This window comes from Labeo rohita, chromosome 12 (genome assembly GCF_022985175.1).
Source record: "Labeo rohita strain BAU-BD-2019 chromosome 12, IGBB_LRoh.1.0, whole genome shotgun sequence".
Taxonomy (NCBI): domain Eukaryota; kingdom Metazoa; phylum Chordata; class Actinopteri; order Cypriniformes; family Cyprinidae; genus Labeo; species Labeo rohita.
The window spans coordinates 17,144,475-17,167,469 of record NC_066880.1 but is presented as its reverse complement, the minus strand read 5'-3'; positions in this window follow the sequence as shown (position 1 = coordinate 17,167,469).

Here is a 22,995-nt window from a genome sequence, read left to right as displayed (position 1 = left end):
ACTCTTCCACTTGCTGACATACGGATCAGTCAGAGAGAGTTAAATGAGCCTAACGGTCTGGATATGATTAACAGGTCTGTGTGGCTGTGCCGAGGGTTGTATCTGAAACAGTTTACTTGCAGTGATATCAGAATAATGATGTGTTTTGGTTCCTCCATTATCTTCAGACTTCTTTCTGTCTGAAAGTGTCAGTATCAAATCCCACAAGTCATCTATATTCCATGTGATGGTCTTGTTTTGAATTCCACACAGAGTCAGATTCTGTGCAGGGAGTGTTTTAGCTGCGCAGTGGGTGAAACACGATCTATTTTCATACCTGAAGCGTTAGGCCAATTCACACTTTGAGAGAAACAGCAGACACTTGCAGTGCCGCAAATAAACAATGAAGACATACAAGTGAACGGCAGAGAGTTTAATTGCAAGAGCCGCCTATGCAACACTTATAATAGCATGATTTACTATGTTTGCATCCATCCATCCATTTTTCTGTTTCTCTCTCTCTCTGACTAGTTCGAGTAATCAGTTGACAGTTTGGTTTACAGCTACAGACACTTCTAAGACTGACTGACTGTCTGTGAATGTGAAATTTTAAAGGGATATTCACCCCAAAATGAAAGTTCTGTCATTAATTACTCATCCTCATGTCAAACCTATAAGACCTTCCTTCATCTTCAGAGCACAAATTAAGATATTTCTGATGAAATCGAGAGCCTTCTGACCCTCAATAGACAGCAAGGACTAGGAATGTACCAAAATGAAAATTTTGGTCTAAAACCGAAAATTCTGGATGCACTTCCCTTACCAAAAAGTAGTACACTTCAAGTTTATTTTATTGAGTATACTTAAGTACAGTTCAAGTATATTTTTAGTTTACTTTATGTAGTAAGTATACAAATATCAGTGTACTGCACTGTCAAAAATAAAAAAACAAATTGTTGAGTCAGTTTAAAATAATTTGTTACCCTGCTGCCTTAAAATTTTAAGTTCAGTCAACTAAAATAAGTTTAGTCAACTTGAAATGTAGACTTGGACTAAGTAACAACTTAGATATTTGTTTGCTAAACTTAACAGATGTGTAAGTAACCCAGCTGCCTTAAAATTTTAAGTTTATTCAACTCAAATATCTAAGTTGTCACTTATTGTATTTTAACATTTCAAGTTGAATAAACTTTTTTTGAGTTGACTAAACTTAAAATTTTAAGGCAGCCAGGTTACAAATTATTTTAAGTTGACTCAACATTTTTTTTATTTTTTTTACTTTGGGACTAAATTGGCCCACTTTCTAGCATATAAAAGTATGCTTTAAAGTACTTTGAGAACTTTGAGTGCGCAACTAGTTTACATCAATGTTTTTAGCTTGTACTGCAACTATACTAAAAGTGTACTTATAGGTATACTGATAGTTTACTAATTAAATACTTTTAGTAGCATTTTTAGTGCACTTTGAAGTATAGTCTCAGTAAACTAGTTTAGTTTTATACTGCAAGTTTACTCGTAAGTTTTCTTTAAGTGAACTTTACATCATACTTTAAGTATAATACTATGTCCCTATTTAGGTACATTTTTTATATATATTTAGATATATGAATATCTGAACATACAAAACATTGAAAGAACAGGGTATCTGCTTGTAAACAAAAACATTTTATTCTAGCTTCATGCATTCTTTTTTAAACACTTGAATGTGGGTAAGTTTCATAAATAAAAAAATAAAGAAATAAACATTTTGAACAAAAAAATGAAAAAAAAAAAAAAAAAAAAGACTATGAATTGGATTCAGATTGATATAATCAAAACGTAGATGGAGTCGATCAACACCCCAAAGCTTGACAGTCATCATTACCTCTTCATTGGTCAACATTTTTTTCCATATCGTCACATTGTTTTGATGCTGTTTTATGTCTGATGATCCTGTTAGATTACATGTGGAAGCATCTGTTGTTTCAGTTTCTTCTTCACTTGTGTTTTTTTGGAAATTCTGTACAAAAGATACTACTAGTGACCCTTACAGTATAACAATGAAAATACGGATTCTAGGAGTATAGCTTAAATATATTTAGACTTTTTTTCTAAGTATAAGTATACTTAAATGTCATTTTATGTATATTTCTGAAAAGTACATAAAAAGTAGACTAAAAGTATACTTTCCTATTTTTAAGTTTAAAAGAAGTATACTAATAGCACACTTGAATAAACTACTTTTTCGTAAGGGTTGGCCGAAAACCAAAACCAAAACCGAAAACGCTTTGTAATAATTATTTACTATTTTATTAAATAATCTAAAGTAATTTTGTATGAATGATACTAAATGTAAAAAACAAAAGCCAATAAAGTAACCACACTTTTACTAAAAATAACACTACAAAATTGGACAGAAAATATAATGATATTAAATATCAATGTATTATTTTTATTTAGTTCTATGCAACAGAATCAGACATAACTTTTTTTAACTAATTATCCAAATCCAAAACTGGCAGGTGGTGCGATGCGGCACACTATATATAGGCCTATATGTTATATATGTATTTTCGGCTTATATTTTCGGGCCGGAAAACGAAAATGCCATTTTTAGCCGATAATTTTCAGAGGCCAAAAATTTTGTGCATCCCTAGTAAGGACATCATTAAAATAGTCCATGCGACATCAATGTTTCAACCATAATTTTATGAAGCTACAAGAAGAAAAGAAGCACAAAGAAAGCAAAAATAATTACTTTATTTAACAATTTCTTCTATTCTATGTCAGTCTTTGATGCACGGTAACTAGAGTACTGTCACAGTTCTGTCTGTTTGTATTCTTGGTTTCTCCCATTGTCTCCCCCCCGTCGATCTGTCTACTTTGGTTTAGTCCTTGTTAACGTTATCTGGTTCACCTGTCTGTCATTATTAGTTTGCCTTTATAAATCTGTCTTTGTCATGAGTTCCCTGTCGGTCTTTATTGTTGATGTTTAATGTTTCTACGTGTGTGGATATTCCTGCCTGTTCCTGCTTGTGCTACCTGAAGATTATAAGATTAAATATTGTTGCCTGTTATCTCGTCTCTCGTCTCGTTCCGTCCAGCACGCAGCGACTTCGTAACAGAAAGACCGACCGACTACAGTTTACCCGGCGTTATTCCCCTACGTTTATTTTTCGTCCTTTTTCTCAGTCTTTTGTTTTTGGTTTATTATCATGGATCCCGCCGTTAAGATCATTATCCTGGAGCAGGGGAATCGCTCTCTCGAGGACCACACCAGAGACTTTGTGCACCTCGTGCCACACACACACTACCCGGACAGCTGCTTGTGCACGTTCTATCGTGTGGGACTGAACACCACCATCAAGGCGCAGCTGTCCGGGGAGGGTCCTCGAGAGAGCATCGCCGATTACATTGAGTGGGTGCTGGCGTCCTGTGGATCGTCATGGACTATTGACTTCGTCAAGGAGGACGTCAGCCCCACTCCAGACCCAGAGTCCAGCCAACCATCACCCCGACACGCGGAGTATGAGCCCGAGCCCACCGCAGATGAAGAGCCAGAGCCAAGAACGACAGAGCCAGAGCCTGACACGTCTGACCAGGTGCGAGAGCCGGACACTACTTCCGCGAAGGTGGAGTGCTGCGTGGAGCAAGAGAGGGCTATGGAGAGCCCTGCCCACTGCACCACCGCTGGGGGTGAGCTTGAGCAAGACTCTGGGGATTTAATAGACTTCTTTACTGAATTATCTACCTGTTATGATCATCCTGTCTGCCTGGAATTCCCACCCACCCTCTTCTGTCTACATCCATGTCTGTCTGGCCACCGCTGTCCCCTGACAGCCCCTCTGCTCACCCTCAGCCCACCACCTGTGCAGTGGGCTCGCCGCGGGTCTGCCAGCTTCCATCGGCGTCATGGCTGGAGGATCCCTCAGCTCCGCCTCCAGCCTCAGAGTCCAGAACTCCGCCTCGGCCCTCCGACCCTGCGGCTCCACCACGGCTCTCAGCTCCCTCGTCTCCACCGTCGCCCGTCGGTCCACCAGCTCCACCGGGCTCCCTCGTCCCTCCGGCTCCGCCTTGGTCGGTCGTCATCCCGCCATCACCTCGGGACTCCACTCCTCCGGCTTTGCCTCGTCGCTCCATCCCACCGGCTCTGTTGGGCTCCTCCCTCCCTCCGGCACAGCCTCCATCCTCTGTCGCTCCGGCTCCGCCACGGACCTCCGGATCACCGCCTACGCCTCGGTCGCCAGAGCCTAGGGCTCCGCCTTGGCCCTCCGGATCCTCGGTGTCGCCCTGGATCTTCGGCTCTTCATCTCCGCCTCGGGCTCCTTCACCAGCTGGTCTGCCTCTGTCGGTCGGCTCCATGGAGTCGCCAGCCCTTCTTCCACCATGGCTCCTCCCTCCATCGGCTCCACCGTGGGTCATCATGGCTGCGTTCTGGGTCCTGCTAGGTTCCTCCTGCTCTGGGTCCCTCCTGTTTCCTCCCTGGCTCCTCCCACCATCGTCACCGCCTTGGACTTTGTTTTTTGCCCTTATTACTCTGTTTTTTTTTTTTTTTTTTTTGTCCCCCTCCCGGGGTTCCGTCCTCCGCCGAAGCCTCCTCCCACATGGACTCTGTCTTTCTGCTGTTTTTTTCGCCCCTCTTGTCTGTTTTGTTTTTTGTTTTCTACGGCGCGAGGACGCGCCTATTCGGAGGGGGGCGTAATGTCACAGTTCTGTCTGTTTGTATTCTTGGTTTCTCCCATTGTCTCCCCCCGTCGATCTGTCTACTTTGGTTTAGTCCTTGTTAACGTTATCTGGTTCACCTGTCTGTCATTATTAGTTTGCCTTTATAAATCTGTCTTTGTCATGAGTTCCCTGTCGGTCTTTATTGTTGATTTGAGTTTCAGTGTGTGTGGATATCGCTCTGTGTTCCTGCCTGTTCCTCTTGAAAGTAATTAAAATAAGATTTGTTTCGTACGTTGTATCCTGTCTTCCATCCAGCACCAGCAAACGTAACAAGTACCATGTGTGGCGTTCTGACACGATGCACTGCGCCTTGTTTACAAGTAGAAAATGACGCATGCTGTACATTGAACAGTCTTTGTAAACATGTCTAAAGATTGAACAATGAACTAAAGAGATGGACGTTCTACGTCAGAACACCGGCTCTTGCGTCAGCAGCACCACATGCATGCGTTGTGGTATTCTTGTGAATGCACTGACACAGAAGAGAAGAAATTATCGAATAAAGTCATTATTTTTGTTTTCTTTACGCACAAAAAGTATTCTCATAGCTTTAGAACATTATGGTTGAACCACTGTCACATGGACCCTTTTAGCAATGTCCCTACTACAGTACCTTTCTAGGCCTTGAACGTGGTAGTTGCATTGCTGTCTATACAGGGTCCAAAAACTCTCAGATTTCATCAAAAAAATTTTAATTTGCGTTCTGAAGATGAACAAAGATCTTATGGGTTTGGAACGGCATGAGGGTGAGTAATTCATAACAGAATTGTCAGTTTTGGGTGAACTATCTCTTTAAGTCATCCATTGGTTTGTATTTTGTGTCTAAAGTATATAATGAAGTCTTGCTGTCTTGAGTTTTTCCACTGAACTAGAAAACCAGAGCTGATCCCCTTATTCTTTTAAACACTTACCACCAAGTTTAGATTAAAGGGCTGTTTTATCCCTTCGGGAGGCTTTGTCAGCCATGGAGGGCTGTCTCATGGAGGGAGTGTGCTTCAGCAGGATTGGTAAACTGCCTGATTCCCATTGTTCCTATTCTTGAGATAATCTCTCTTTTATGCTTTTGAAAATTGTTCTGAAATATGCTGACAGTCATGAGAGAGGCAGAAGTGTCCAGGCCACCAGGTAATGCCTTTGCATTGAGAGGCTGAAGATAATCCTCAGCTTGTGTTCTCTTCTGTATGAAAGTTAGTAAACACTCTTTTTTTCTGCTTGCTAAAATCCGAAGTCCCATGGGAAAGAGTATCTTTCTGTCTCTGCTGTTGGGCTCATGGGAGCTGTGATGTTGAATTCATTTCTTCTGCGGAAAGGCATTGCCACAGATAATCCCAGACTTCTAACAAAACGTGGTTCAGTAAAGAAAAGGGGGTGACTAAATTCCCTGTGTTTATTGTAAAGAGACTAAAAGAGGAAATGTCTGATGCATAATGAGTCTGTCTGATGAGGCTGGCGTGACATAACACCTTATGAAACAATGTCTTGAGGGTGGAAAAGTATCCTTGTGTGAAGTTCAGCAATTGCATCTGATTATTTATTTATTTGTTTGTTTGTTTTTCAGGGAGCCTCTAAGCATATTTCTTTGTTCTTGTTAAATAAGATGTCTTTGAAAGACCCCCACAGCTAAAAACCTTGCCACCATTAACACCTTTTTTCAGACTGAGAAATACTGCAGTGTAATTATCACTCATTTGTCTATGAGGTGTCATTACAATGTGAAAGTCACCATTCTAATGTGTTTTAATGGACTGGATGTAAAATGTGGCTTTCAGGAAGAGTCAGATATAGTGAATGAATCACATGAATGATCAAGCAATTGTAAAAGGCGTATTTACAGTACAAATGGGAAACTCTGAATTCTAGTTCATGGATTTTCAAACTGAATGATGCTCATGTATGATGATCAACTTCCTAAATTATAAAGTCAGCAGTAAATTTTCATGTATACACTTATTTTTATAATAATACTAATACTAATAATTTATTAACTAATTCTGTGATTTCAGACCAAAACTGATACTTTCTATTTCTTTCTTTCTTTCTTTCTTTCTTTCTTGCTTGATTGCTTGCTTGCTTGCTTGCTTGCTTGCGTTTTTCACAGATACCAGGTTGCAAAGTTGTGATGTTGAAAGGGAGGTGTGCTTTGCAGTATTTCGATAAGATTGAAGTGCTATAAGTGAATTAACATATAGGCAACAAATTAAATCACTCACGTTTAACAGTTTGCGTTGTGAAAAATTATTTTTTTAGAAAGAGCTATAAATTACAGTGATAAATATAACAATTAAATGATGAAATAAATTATTTTATATGTAAAATATTAAATTTAGGGCACTCAAGTGATTACAATTTGTAATCCAATTAATTAGGTGTAAATGAATTTCAAATTGGCCTGGCCTGAGAAATTGCCCCTCAAAAGATAATTAAAGTCATTATTTAAATCATAGATTATATTACTGTCACACCCCTGTCTACTGTTTTTGTTGGTTTCTCCCTTCTGTGCCCATATATGGTCTTTCCTGTTCTTGTTCTTGTTAAGTCCTTATTGGTTAATCACCCACACCTGTCCTTGTATCGTTAGTACCCCTATAATAGTTGGATTCAGTTCAGTGTTGTTCGTTGGATCTTAAGGTTATGTTGGTGTGTATTTCCCTGCTGTTCCTGTCTGGATTTACCTATTGTGGATTTTATATTAAAGACTTGTTGTTATATTTTGTCTTCGTACGTCTCCTTCTACACACAACCTTGACAGAAGTTGCCGCCGAGATCTCCCATTTTCGGAGTATGCCCGGGAGTTCTGCGGGCTGGCAATGATGTCAGGGCTGGACGACTCCACTATCAACTCTCTGTTCTGGATTGGGGCCAATTACAGCCGCCCTGTGGACCTCCCAGACACCACAGGACTGAGCTGGAGGGAAGGGATCCTCCGGTGTCTGGAGAGTGTCCGGCCCCAATCCAGAACCAGCCCGCCGGCCGAACAGCACCCAGAGCCCAGTCAACCCACATCCCCCCCCCCCCCACCCCCCACCCCCACCCCCACTCGCGGAGCCAGAGCCGAGAGCGACAGAGTCATCGCCAATGGGAGCGACAGTGCCCTGCGGATCGCTACGGAGTCTGAGCCAAGCCCGTCCGACCAGGTGCGAGAGCCGGCCATGTGGAATGTGTCGGTGGATGGTTCAGTGGAGCTTGAGGGTGCTGTAGAAAGCACTGCCCACTGCACCACTGCTGAGGGTGAGCAAAGTCTGGATCTGGGACATTTAGATATTGAACTGGATTTGATTTATTTCACTGAGGATATTTTTGTGGAACGGGACCATCATGGCTGTGGCCTGTGCTCCTCCTGCTCCGGGTCCCTGCTATGTCCTCCCTGGCTCCTCCTTCCGTCCGTCCACCCTGGACCCTTCTGTCTCCTCCATGGCTCCTCCATCCGTCGTCACCACCCTGGACTTTGTTGTCCTCCTCCCGGGAGTCCGTCCTCCGCCAGAGCCTCTGCCTACACTGATTTTCTGTTGCCATCCCACGTCCACTCCTTTGTTTTTGTTTTTTCTATGGCACAAGGTCACGCCTTCCGGGAGAGGGGAGTAATGTCACACCCTTGTGGACTGTTTTTGTTGGTTTCTCCCTTTTGTGCCCATATATGGTTTTTCCTGTTCTTAAATTATATTATTCTTATAAAAATAACCGAACTCCTCTTCCTCGGCTGGGATCGTTTACAACCACATTTGGGATCGTTTGAAGCTGCATTTAAACTGCATTTTGTAAGTTTAAAATCTGGGCACCATAGCAGTCCATTATATAGAGAAAAATGTTAAAATGTTTTCCTCAAAAAACATAATTTCTTTACAACTGAAGAAAGACGAACATCTTGGATGACAAGTACATTATATGTGAATCTTTGTTTTGGAAGTAGACTTCTCCTTTTAATAACTGTAACATTATTTTTCTGTATTAACGTGTTAAATGAACAGATCTAATTAAAATAAAAGAACACACTGAAGGAAAAAAATGCATTAATTTTCTGAATTACATGTGTAAGGTCATAATACTAATGAATTGAAAGTTAGAACTACTCAGGTGTGCTTAAAGTCTTGAAATGTACTATCCAAATTAAAGTCTAATTGGCCAGTAAATGTTTGTAATGTGTATCAAGCAGCCAGCTTCAAAGATCTGTAGACAACGTGTTGCTTTGGGCTAAAGGTATTATGTGCAACATAAAGATCTTCTTTGGATAATTAACAAAATTCCAAATATAGCTAAGAGAGAATCACTGAGAAAAATCCTTCATTTTCCTTGCCTCCATTGTATCTCACTGCCTCATTGAACAATATTTGCAGTGTGCTACGTTATATTGGTTCATTATGTAATTAAGACAGAGAGCTATATGGGACGGGAGGAGGTGGGGTGTCAGATACAACACTGGAGTCTCCTCGCAGAACAGGCCGAGTCCATTAAATGCGTACATCTACTCCATTGTGAGCGATTTCCATTACCACATCCATGGTTTAGAGATGCTCTGATACATCTTGCATTGAACAAACCATATCCATTAGTGAGCTTGAAAGACTTGTTAATGGACAACACTTTATTCAGAGCATGTCTTTCTTATTTTATTGTAAATGGCATCGACTGACACCGGATTATATAACCCTGTATCACTTCCAGCACACAGAAATGTTAGTCAGCAGTGACAACAAATCAGACGGAGCTGCGAGAAAAGGAAGTAGCACCACGGAGACTGTCATGCTCGCATTAGTTCCAAGCACCAACTCCAAAACATTTACAGCGGCTGGATCAATGTAGTGCTGATACAAAAGTTTCCGAGATTTATGGGCCGCGGCATAACAGCATCTACAGACGGAGAGCGAGAGCTAATGTAGAGATGGGAGGAAGTGTCCATCTAACACAATCAGCCTCCCTGTTATTTCTGACACTGCCGCAGACTAAAAGGCTACATTAGGCGGCCCTCACCTGGTTCTGGAGCCCAGACTGTGCCAGCTTTAATCAATAGACACAGACCTGCCCACTGGCTTTTGCTAGCAGACATGCCTCATAAGCTTTTCTGGCAGAAAGGCTGGGCTGAAATGCAACTTGATGAAATGGAAAAGGAAGAGAGTGTCAGGCAGAGCAGCCGCGTGGAGATAATTATAAAGGATAACAAGATTTCGGTCGAAAAGCTTGTTGTGATTAAAAAAAAAAAAAAAGAAAAACATGAGTGTTTTGCTATTGTAGCCCTTCGAATTAGTTGGTAATACAATCCCACAGTTAATTTAAACCCTCATAGAATTAGTAGAATTAATTACACAGCAGTTACTCATACACACAAAAACTGAGAATATTCAAGAATATTGAAAATTAATACTGTTATTCAGCAAGGATGTATTAAATTCTGTTAAAAGACAGGAAAGACATATTATGTTACAGCACTATTTCCTACTTTCCAAAAAAATATTATTCAGCAACTGAAATAATAATAAGAAATTTTTCTTGAGCACCCAATCAGTATTTCTGAAGGCTCATGTGACACTGAAGCCTTTGCATTACACGATATTACTGTAATATTTACGGTAACACTTTATTTTGATAGTCCACTTTAGACATTCTACTAACAGTAGGTAACTTTGCAACTGCATGTCAGCTAGCCATTAGATTATTAGTAGACTGTCTGCTTAATATCTTCTAACACTCTTCTAAACATTGCAAGTATATGTCAACTTATTCTTCTAACCCTAACCCTAACATAACACTTCTGTCACTGCATGTCGCCAGAGGCTGGCAACGAGGTTGCTAGTGGGCGTTCTCACTACTGGTTGCTTTGACAGAAAATCAGGTTTCTTGCCTCTAAATACAACATTTTGCAGACAAAAGACTAAATATAATATACATATAAATGAAATCTGTACATACAAACAGAAGCTAATGAGATGCAGAGCCTACTTTTTTTCCATTGCGTATGTTTATCTACGGCTGAGAGGAGAAAGATGACAAGCTCTACCGTCTTCTTTCCTATTGACTGTCGTTCCTGAAAGTCGCTCTTCATTTGCATAAAGTTGAGGGATTCTGAACTTTGTTGTGTCGCTGGACATGCCCCATCCGGTCGGCAACAGTCGCTGTAACTTGATGTTGCTCTTGTCGCCGGAAATCGCCAGCTCTTTATTGAAATGAATGGAATCGTGTCGCTTTGTCGCTGCCTGTCGCTTGTAGTGTGAACGGGGCTTTCGTAAACATGTAGTTGCAAACTAATGAGAATTAGTTGACATGTAGTTGCAAAGTTACTTATATGTAGTAGAATGTCTAAAGTTACCATATTTACTTTTTGGTGAAATAAATGCAGCCTTGATGAGCATAATAGACTCAAAGTCATTCCTAACCCAAACTTTTGAATGGTAAGTAAAATAATCCACTGTGAGCTGTTAAGAAAATTTTCCAGTATTTAAAGGAGTAGTTCACTTCCAGAACAAAAATTTACAGTTACTTTCTTCACCCCCTTGTCATCCAAGATGTTCATATCTTTCTTTTGTAAAGAAATTATGTTTTTTGAGGAAAACATTTCATTTCTCTTTCTGATATAATGGACTTCTATGGTGTCCCCGAACTTTCAAAACGCAGTTTAAATGCGGCTTCAAAGGGCTCCCCAGCTGAGGAAGAAGGGTCTTATCTAGCAAAACGATCTGTTATTTTCTAAAAAATGGACAATTTATGTAAATTTTTTTAACCTCAAATGCTTGTCTTGTGAACTCTGTGTGATGTCTGTGTATTCCGGTTCATGACAGTTAAGGTATGACAAAAAACTGCCATTTTTATTTTCACCACCAACTCCACCAGAATCGTCCTACATCACTGTTTTACCTTTTTTAGCATGTTCACTTGCATGTAAACACTGGGTCGGTACTTCTGCAGCGATATAGGATGATTTTGAAGTTGGAGGAGAAAATGAGATGAACCGGAATACACACGTTCACGCAGAGTTCACATAACAAACATTTGAGATTAAAAAGTATATAAATTGTACTTTTTTTTTTTTTTTTTTTAGAAAATAACCGATTGTTTCACTAGATAAGACCTTTCTTCCTCAGCTGGGATCATTTAAAGCCCTTTGAAGCTGCATTTAAACTGCATTTTGGAAGGTCAAACTCGGGGCACCATAGAAGTCCATTATATGGAGAGAAATCCTGAAATGTTCCCTTTAAGAAACATTTCTTTATGACTGAAGAAAGAAAGACATAAACATCTTGGATGTAAGGGTCTGAGTACATTATCTGTAAATTTTTGTTCTGTGAACTACTCCTTTAATGAAATGTAAATTTGTTTATAATGAACATTTTTCTAACCTCATCTGGTTTGTCTTTTCACAGAGCTCATTTGCAAACCATTCTGTGATTGCATTTTCTACACGATTTGTGAGAGAACGCCCTGAAGGTACTATAAGGTGGGTGGGTGGTGTGGTAGCTAACACTCAGGGCTGCATTGTAACCCAAAGGTTGCTGGTTTGAACCCTGCGAGATGAAAGCCGTGAGCTATCACAGCTGTGCCTTTGAGCGAGGCGCTTAACCCCAGGTTACTCCAGAGGGACTTTACATGTACTGAACTGTAAGTTGGTTTAGATAAAAGCGTCGGCTAAATGACTGCTTACTTACCAGACACTAGAAAGATCTAAAATATTAACAGCCACATGATAGGCCATTCCTCATCTACAACAACACAACAACTTGTGAAGCAAGGAAGCTGGTTTCTTTGAGGATTGCCGCCTCAGAAAATCCATCTACACAAATGGTTGTTTCTGTAGCAGTGGGTTTGAATATTAGTGCACTTAAAGGGATAGTTCACAAATTAGGATATTTTTGATCCTAGAGCTTTCTGACCCTGCATAGACAGCAGTGGAACAGCTTCGAAGGCGTTGAAGTCCCAGAAAGGTAGTAAGGACATTATGACATCAGTGGTTTAACCGTAATGTTATGAAGCTACAAAAAATACTTTTTCTCCATATAGAACATCTCATTTATATCTTCCTAAGACTAATATGACAGATTGTCTGCATCATGCACATCAATGGTAATAGCATTCAGTATACCTATAAACATTTTGATGTTTTTTGATTCAGTGCCCATAATTTGTTGCATGTAGTTAGTAATCCTCTCTGGGTTCATTGTGTTCACTGGAAGGAACAGATAATCTGTACTCATTGTTTAATCAGTCAAAATGTTTAGTATTACGACAGGTGTCCTGGCTTAGTGCCGTCCTGTGTGAATTGTCAGCTGGAAATAGGACAGTCCACCCTAGCCACATCACACAAAACAGGGCCATTTTTGTCTGATCCAACAGAAAAGCTGTCATTTTGGAAAGAATTATTGAAAATGATGCATAAAATGCCTTCATAACAAAGTCCTTGCGGTTTAGAATAATATACATAAAGTGCTCTTGAGCGATCATTCATTTACATTTGAACCATTTGAGTTGGTGTCTGAAGTCTTAAAAACATAAATAATGTGGACCATTGTACATCACACTTTAATGGAGATATTATACATAGGCCATTGTGCTTCTTGTTTTTCCGAGACCAAATGGTGTGTGGGTGAAGCACATTTTAGTTTGTAGGTGTTGTATTTCTCTAAAAAGCTATGAGCGTCAGGAGTCCAGCAGAGTTAAATAACTTATTTGTGCAAGGAAGTTGAATACAGTTTCCATGGAGTCTATAGCACTAACTGCTAATCTCCAAGCTTTTAGCAAGTCATTTTTATATTGGTATGCTAAAATAATGTTCAGAAAGGAACATACTATTAACATGCTATTCAATGTCCGGATTTAGTTTCTTCAGGACAAGGAGTCATATTTACAGTCATATTGATGATGAGCTTCATGCACTATGGAAACATACTATTATAAACTTTTTAGAACTTTCCATCAGACCAAAAAAACAACATTTATTTAAAGGTGACATATCATGAAAATCTTTGTCCGTGTTTAAGTGCTGCAATTGGGTCCCCGGTGCATCTACCAACCTAGAAAACGAAAACAGAACAACCCATTAACTTTGTTTTGGTAAGATTTTCTCTGCAAGCTTGTGAAAAAACAAGCCGCTCAGATTTCACTCCCCTGGTAACGTGGTAAAAGGACCTTATTATAATATTACCACTATTTAGACACTATTTAGTCACACTATTTAGTCCCAGCATCAGAGGAGACAAGAGAGCAATTTATTGATTAATTTACTGTATATTACTCTGCTGCCACACAGATGTAATATAAACGTATGATTTCTTTCCCAACTGTTTACCTTTACAGACATAACCAACTGTTTTTGTAACTCGTGTGTGATTTTAGCATAAACTTGTGTGTATTTGACAGTTTAAGTGCAATAAGACATGAAAGAGAATTTAGTACTTACAAGCCATGTGACAGCCGCTTTCTGTGCGTGTGCTTCGGATGTGTGCACTTAGAAAACCGTATATCAGAAGTTTAAACGAATATGGTTTAAAACGCATGATTTTAGCATGATAGACATAATAATCAAAACCAAACAGATGTTTTTTTGTCAGAGTATCTGAGGTAGGAGCTGTAAAGGCACAGCTCTATTCTGGAAAAGGGGACGGGGAGCAACAGGTCATTTGTATTTAAAGAGCCATGCAAGAAAACGGCGTCTTTCTGCTTCCACTCAAAATAGGCATTTTCAAAATGATATAATACATGATCTGTGTGGGTTTTTTGTGTTTTGTTTTTTTAGCTGAAACTTCACAGACACATTCTGGGGACAACTGAGACTTATATTACATCTTATAAAAAGGTGCGTAACATGTCTCCTTTAAATGAAACAGTAAAAATGACTTGTTCTGAACTTCTGCAACTTAAGTCTGTTTCAAATGTGAAAAGTGTTCAAATGTGAACTTTTTCAGAACAGTTAAATAACATTAAATAAAACATTCACAAAAAAAAGACTCTGCATTTACAGTAATAAAACTGTAAAAATGCCACAGTAAAACCCTGTTAAATGGTTAACAGTAAGTTCCCCTATTATATACGATGAAAATCTGTATTGGACAATGCATGTAACTTTATGGTAGTATACCATTTTCGGAAATTGAAAAAGAACGTAAAATTTACAGTGAATAACCATAAATTGACATTCCCAGAGTTCCCTGCATTACATTATTTAAAATTTGATGTTTTTTGTTGAAATAACTGTTTCGTCTTAGTTTTTTCTTATCAGTTTTGTACATTAGGGTTGTATGTTACATCTAATGTTTTCTAATGTTTATTGCATTATTTTAGTTTCATGTGTGTTACCATGTTACATTAACATTATATCAGTTAATGCAATGATGGTATTTAGATGTAAATTTAAGTTAAAACCACACATATTAAAATGTTGTTATTATATTTTTTATGGTAAAATTCTGGCAACCACAGCTGCCGTGTTTTTACCGTAATTTTTGCGGATTTTTTACAGTGTTCTTTAAGTTAAAAATATACTGCTGTTTATATTCATTTATTATTTATTTGAAAAAGAAATTGATATGTTTCTTAAGTGAGGATGTATTATGTTTATCAAAAATGCAGGCAGTTTATAATTTTCAAAAGATTTCAAATAGTTTTCTGTCAATTAAAGTATTGTGGGGGAAAAGAAAAACACTTTGGTTTTGATCTTTCCACAAAAATATAACAACAGTTTTCAACATTGATAATAAAAAGAAATGTTTCTTGAGTAGCAAATCAGCACATTTGAATGATATCTGAAGGATATGGAGTAATGGCTACTAAAAATTGCAGCTTTGCCATCAGAGGAATAATTTAGAAAAAAAAAAAAAAATGTGTAGCAATATTTCACAGTATTACTATTTCCTTTGCATTTTAGATCAAATAAATATAGCCATGGTTAATGTCGTGATTTACCAATTCCAGTTTAGTCATGCATAGAGGGATTATCAATAAATCAAGCGATCCACTTTGTTAGGATTGGGGTGGTGTTTGGGGCGATTAAAAGCAAATAGCTATAGCTATAGCTGTGATTAAGGACAATCAACATCTGAACATCAGCCAACCGTAAAATTGAGAACCACATGCTCTACCTCTGGTTAGCGTCAACTAGCACTAAAACAAAAATCACATAAAACAAATGAGCCATTTGTGTGGATGAAACAATTCCCATTAGTGCTGTTAATCTGATGGGTATTAGGGCCACAAGAGGTATTTTTAAACACATTGCAATTTGTTGATTGTTGGAAGAGTCATGATTTATTAAAAGCTTTTTCATAAACACTAGAAACACAGCTACTCCATAGAGGGCAAACAAACAGAGCGGCCATCACTTTAAAAGACCTGCAATGCAGTGTATTTAAAAGTTTGAGGGAAATTATGATTTTGCAGTGTGAAAATAATAAAGTTTATCTAGAGTACAAGTCAATGAGGTCGAGGAGCGCAATCAAGAATATAAACTTCTTGTGGTTCGAGATTAATTTTGCCACTCTCTCTTCAAAGGAAGAAAAATTACTTTCATTATATCATTTAATTCTTAATACCTGTCAACCCAAGAGAGCTGTCCCTACAAATTCAACCTGCACTTTTATTACTGAAAGCATAACAAATAGTAACTGCACTATATATTTTTTTGCATTTTCAATCTGGTCACGTATGTCTTGTTTATAACTTCCTCTCCAGCAAATAGGCATGGTCAAATGAATGCAAATACATCCCATTATTGTGAGTAACATGGGAGATGGGGAGCTAAGAGTGAGTGACACATAAGGTCTTGGGCTTGCTGAGAAAATATTAAACAAAATGAAACATGATGGAGTCATTTTGGAGACTTGTAAAGTAAGTTTAAATAAACATGAAAAACTAATTGTGTTTCACTTGTTCTCTTGATGTAACTATGGAAAGCACCTGAAAATGAAAAGAAGATATTTTGATGAACACTGGGGTTCAAAACAACACTGCATCCCATTCATTTATTACACGGAAACCTTTTTCAAAATATCTTCTTTTGAGTTTTGCAATATAGAGAAATTCAAGCAGGTTTGGAACAACATAAGGGTGAGTAAAAAATGAAAGAACAGACTTTAGTTAATTTGATTACATTTCTGACAGGAATGAAAACAAGGCTGTGAGGGATAGAAGTACAGTCTGTTTATTGGATTGTACTATTGTTTAACAACATACCGACCGTTCAGCTGATGAAAGTCTTTGCGAGGGGAAAAAACAACTTTCAGTAGACAAACGCTCTTTTAAAATAATAAGTTGTGAGTTGGCAATCTAGGACTAAGTGCCATCCTAAAGGCTGGATCACTCACAGCCTTGTGTTTATCTGCATTAAAGGGATAGTTCACTCAAAAAGGAAAATTACCTCATGATTTACTCACCCTCAAGCCATCCCAGGTGTATATGAGTTTCTTCTTTCAGACAAATACATTCAGAGTTCTAAACACATAAGTGGACTGATGCATTTGTGTAAGAAAAATATCCATATTTAAAACTTTATAAACCGTAATCTCTAGCTCCTGCTAATGGTCGTATGTGCATTCACAAGAGAGTGGCGCCTTGGCAGATGACATAGTATAGGATGTAGGCGTAGCGTAAACTTCGGTGAGAATATGCTTGTCTTGCAAAAAGTTTTGTTACAAGCAAAGGAAAAACAGTCCCCTCTTGACTTGTATCGAAATCCTCCAACATTTTTCTTTAAAAGTTCTCGTTTTGTACTTCTAATTCAGGACCGGTGTTTTGTTTTGTCCGCATTTGTCACTTCTTACTGAGTTTATACACCTATATCATCCACTGGAACATGACTCTTATGAACATGCATATTACAGTTAGCGCAAACTAGAGATTATTGTTCATAAATACGCTTTAAAGGAGAAGTCCACTTCCAGAACAAAGAACAAAAATTGACAGATATTGTACTCACCCACTTGTCATCCAAGATCTTCATGTCTTTTTTTCTTCAGCAGTAAAGAAATTATGTTTTTTGAGTTAAACATTTCAGGATTTTTCTCCATATAATGGACTGATATGGTGCCCTGAAAAATCCAAAATGCAGTTTAAATGCGGCTTCAAACGTTCCCAAAAGCGGTTGTAAACGATCCCAGTAGAGGAAGAAGGGTCTTATCTAGAGAAACGCTCGATTATTTTTATTAAAAAAAAAACAATTAAAATACTTTTTAATGTCAAACGCTCGTCTTGTCTTGCTCTCCCTGAACTCAGTGTATTCTGCCTTAAGACAGTTATATGGTATGTTAAAAAACTTTGATCGTATTTTTCCCTCAACTTCAAAAATCATTTCAAAATCATCCTACATTGCTGCAGAAGTACCAACCCAGTCTTTGCAGAGTGAACATACAAAGAAGATCAAACGCCCTTAAAAAAAAAAGGTAAAACAGCGATATAAGACGATTTTGAAGTTGAGGGAGAACATAAGATGGGAATTTTTCGACATACCCTAACTGTCATGAACTGGGAAAAAACTGTTCAGGCAGAGTGAGACAAGACGAGCGTTTGACATTAAAAAGTATATAAACTGCATTATTTTTATGAAAATAACCTATTGTTTCGCTAGATAAGACCCTGCTTTCTCGGCTGGGATCGTTTGAAGCCACATTTAGACTGCATTTTAGAAGTTCAAAATCGGGGCATCATATCAGTCCATTATATGGAGAAAAATCCTGAAATGTTTCCCTCAAAAAAAAAAAATTCTTTATGGCCGAAGAAAGAAAGACATGAACATCTTGGATGACAAGGGGTGAGAACATTATCTGTCAATGTTTGTTCTGGAAGTGGACTTCTCCTTTAAGTAGATTGTCGCACATTTAATAAACCATATAAATATAATAATTATGAATGTGTCAGGAAAAACAGCAAGGGGACTGCATTAATGTTTTAATAATGTATTGATGAACTCGTGCTTTCTTTGTTTTTGGTTTAAGAGATGAAGTTGACGACACTGACTCGTCATCTCTGCAGTGGTAGATGTGCCTACATGTTCCATACGGATTATATAATCTGAAAATATTTGTTTTCTATTTGAATTGGTTAATTTAAAAATAGACATTTCACTCTCTATAGATAGCCTATATTGTTCATGTCTGTAAGACAAGTATACACGGAGTTTCGAAGTTTTGCACTCAAGTTAACACAGACCAAATGGCAGAAAAGCGCATCCTGTTTGCCTTCATTATTTTACAAAAGCGCAACAGTTTATCGTTATTCTGAAGGCACACAAATAAATGTAGAGTCTTTACAGATTCGAAAGATGTATTACTATTTTAAGAGCAAGTGACCACACCAGCGCCTTTATCTGTAATGCAGTAAGCGTGCTACTGTTCAGCTTCCACAGACACTTGAATAGTGCACATTTTTCTAGATTAACATTTGATTGAGCGGCCATGGGAAGTTGCAGATGAAAAGCCATACTTGAGGTCAATGAATGGTGAGCATTTGGATGTCCTGCCCGATGTACTCACTTAGACCAGCTGTTAATGATCTGTTTGTTACGGACTGCGTGACTTTGCCACTTCCTGTGGATTTTTTTTTTCTGCGACTAAGTGACTAATAAAATTTTGGTCAACCTAACCTCTTCTTATTAACTAACGGTTAGTCGACTATTAGGGGGCAGCCCTAGTAATTTTAATTTTTTGGTGAACTATTCCTTTAAATTTAATATGGCATCCAACCTGACTGAGGTCTATGGACCATTTTTACAGACTGTGATGACGTAGTTAAACAGTCACCAACATCAGAAATTCTGCAAAGTTTTTTAGATTTTCTAAAATACTTTGTATTATAATACCCTTGTATAACCCCCACCCCCTTGTATAAAAAAAATAGCTAACGTTGGGTGTTTCTAATAGAGCAGTTGTGGGATTGATGGTAAATTTGACATCATTCTCTCTTCTGACTTCCGCTGTTAATCTCTCTCTCTCACACGCTCTCTGTCTCTCCCTCTATGTTTTTATCTTATTGAGTTTTTTTCTATTTAAGCAAATGGGAACTCAAAACCCTGAAATGTGAAAAGAGTGGAGAAAGGATTCTAGAAGAATATTCAAAAGTAGTGACGTTAACAACTATTTACATACTCTTATATATCATTTTGACTGCCGGTTTTGTATGAATATGTTCTTGCTTAATTTTTGGACCTCCTTTTAATGTGATGAATCATTTATGTGAGTCATGTTGTAGGTGTTGATTCATCACTCACAAATGCTCTGTTTTACCAATAAGGTTGCCAGACATATACACAAATTCTGTCTTGGTTTATTTCATACAAGTCTATTTGAGAAGTCTCAATCGAACATACCATATCAGATGAGTTTTGGTTGCGTGGATCGGTTGGTGCTCCTCTTATGACTGTCCTAGAGCTGGCATGCAGTGTCCATTTGCATCAAAGTGGCTGGAGTAGAAATCAAATCATTTGGCAGTCCTAATGTGTTTTGATTTTTCCATTAGCAGGCCAGTCGTTCTGGCGTTCACGCTGGCATGATCATAATTAGTGTCTTCCATTTGCATTATTGCAGTCAATTGAACCGGTAGAGCATTGATCCCATGCTGATTGGCACTACCTGCACCGCTTTACAACACTGATCTGAGTTACAAGCCAGAGTTGGTTTCTGAACCCTGACTGCATTAAACCTGCTTGTGTATGTCGCTTTCCATTTGCAGGGCTAATGTGTCCCAGCTTTGGAACAACCTCCCAACATGAGGCCCTTGATGGTGATGGGCGAATTAAGGTTGACTTCCAATCGATCAGGGCCTGGCCTGGCCCGCAGCGCAGGGAGATATTCACACGCTAGGATTATAACCCGTGCAACCCCCCGCAGCCAAACAGCTGTTGACCTCCGAACGGATGCATGAACTACTTCCTATTTCACAATTCACCTCCTCTCTGACAATACCCTGATGGCTGCTCTTCAAACCATACTCTGCCTTTTTTCGGACACTCTTGATACTTTGTAGGTCATCTGCTATGGGCATAACTGTGCTTGATGCATTTGACATTTCATTTTCCTTTGTGACACACAAAAATAGAAGAATATAGCTGGTTGGTAATCTAAACCAGAGACAATATGTACACTGAAATTTTGGCTGGTTAACACTAAATGCCAAATAGTTTCATGCAGTGTACCAACAATTAAAATGTCTAGAAAACAGATTGTACTCCTCTTCTCGACGTTCCTGCCGTTTGACAATCAGCTGACCTTGATAAAGGAAAAATCATGACTTACCAGTAAGAAATGTGATTTTGAAAAAAAACCAAAAACTTTTATTAGATGTTTTGCATTGTCATTTATAATTTATAATTCTTGAAATTCCAAACCGCAAATGATGTCATGTCTGTCTGATTATTGCTATTGCTTTTTTATGCAGATAATCTGCTTTATAAAAGTAAAACTATCAAGTCTTGCTTTTTATCCCTTTCTGGCATATCCTGCATTGTTACGAATAAGCCGCGAAAGAAGCAATGAGTCAGCATGAGCGATTTCATTGTGCCATTGTTCTAAGAAATTACAGTGAAAATTGAAAGGATATTGTTTTTATGATATCATCAGGACATGAACATATAAAGTAACATCTGAGCACATTAAATGAATACTGATGGATAATGATAACAGTTATCACATTTGAATGGTAATGTGCACCAAAATCAAATCATATCATCATAAAACTCATCAGCTACACTGCAAGGCTCATACAGTATATTTGAGTATGAGCAATGATAGATTATATAATTAGTTACGTAAAGAAAAAGATTACATAAAGAAAAAACAATGATTATATTAATGAAAAGTGTTGTTATAAAGATAAAAGATAAACTCTAAACAAATCTATGAAAAGCAAAGTACTGAGAATTCATAAAGACAACAAACTTTTTGATTGATTGATGAATGAATGAATGAATGAATGACTGGGAACTCTGAGGGGATTCTTGCCTCCACAAAAAGACTGTGTGAATTTCAAAATTTTTGCCTCACGACAAACATCATACTAAATTGCAGCTTAAGCAATTTTCAAATGCAAAATCTTACTTACATCTTACTTAGTATGTATTTATTTATGTATGCTTGTATTAGAGAATTACCATCTGGATTGGTATTCAGTGTAATTTGGGACTTATCAGTTCAGACAATTCTACAGTAACTTTCATAAAAACTGAAAAAAAAAAAAAAAAAGTTGGCACATCTGGACTCCAAAAATACAAAAGTCATAATGCTACCGATGTATTAAAACTTTTGTATTTTTGGAGCCCAGGTGTGCCAACTTTATTCTATTTTCACAATTATTATTATTATTATTATTATTATTATTATTATTATTATTATTTTGTCTAACACTCTGTTCTCCAACAGGAAAAAAAAAACAAACTCTTATATATTTTCCAACAGAGTGCCAGACAAAAAAAAAAAAAAAAAAAAAAAAAAAAAAAAAAAAAAAAAGTTGGCACATCTCGACTCCAAAAATACAAATGTCATAATGCTACCAATGTATTAAAACTTTTGTATTTTTGGAGCCCAGGTGTGCCAACTTTATTCTATTTTCACAATTATTATTATTATTATTATTATTATTATTATTATTATTATTATTATTTTGTCTAACACTCTGTTCTCCAACAGGAAAAAAAAAAACTCTTATATATCATTTTGACTGCCAGTTTTGAATATGCTCTTGCTTAATTTTTGAACCTCCTTTTAATGTAATGAAAAAATACTCCAAAAATACAAAAGTCATAGGTAATGCTACCTATGTATGTATTAAACTTTTGTAATTTTGGAGCCCAGGTGTGCCAACTTTTTTCTATTTTCACAATTATTAATATTATTATTTTAATATTAATTATTATTATTTTATTATTTTTTGTCTAGCACTCTGTTTTCCAACAGAGTGCCAGACAAAAAAAAAAAAAAAGAACAAAATACTCTTATATATCATTTTGACTGCCTGTTTTGAATATGCTCTTGCTTAATTTTTGAACCTTCTTTTTAATGTAATGGAATCATTTATGTGAGAGAAACTAGAGAAATTATTTTTTGCCACCACAAAAAGACTGTGTGAATTTCAAATTTATTGTTTTACGACAAACATCATATTAAATTGCAGCTTTAGCAATTTTCAAATGCAAAATCTTATTTACATCTTACTTAGTATGCATTTGTTTATGTATGCTTGTATTAGATGTAGAATTACCATCTGGATTGGTATCCAATGTATTTTGGGACTTATCAATTCAGATAATTCTGCAGTAACTTTCATAACAACAGAAAAAAAAAAGTTGGCACACCTGGACTCCAAAAAATGCAAAAGTCATAGGTAATGCTACCTATGTATGTACTACCTTTT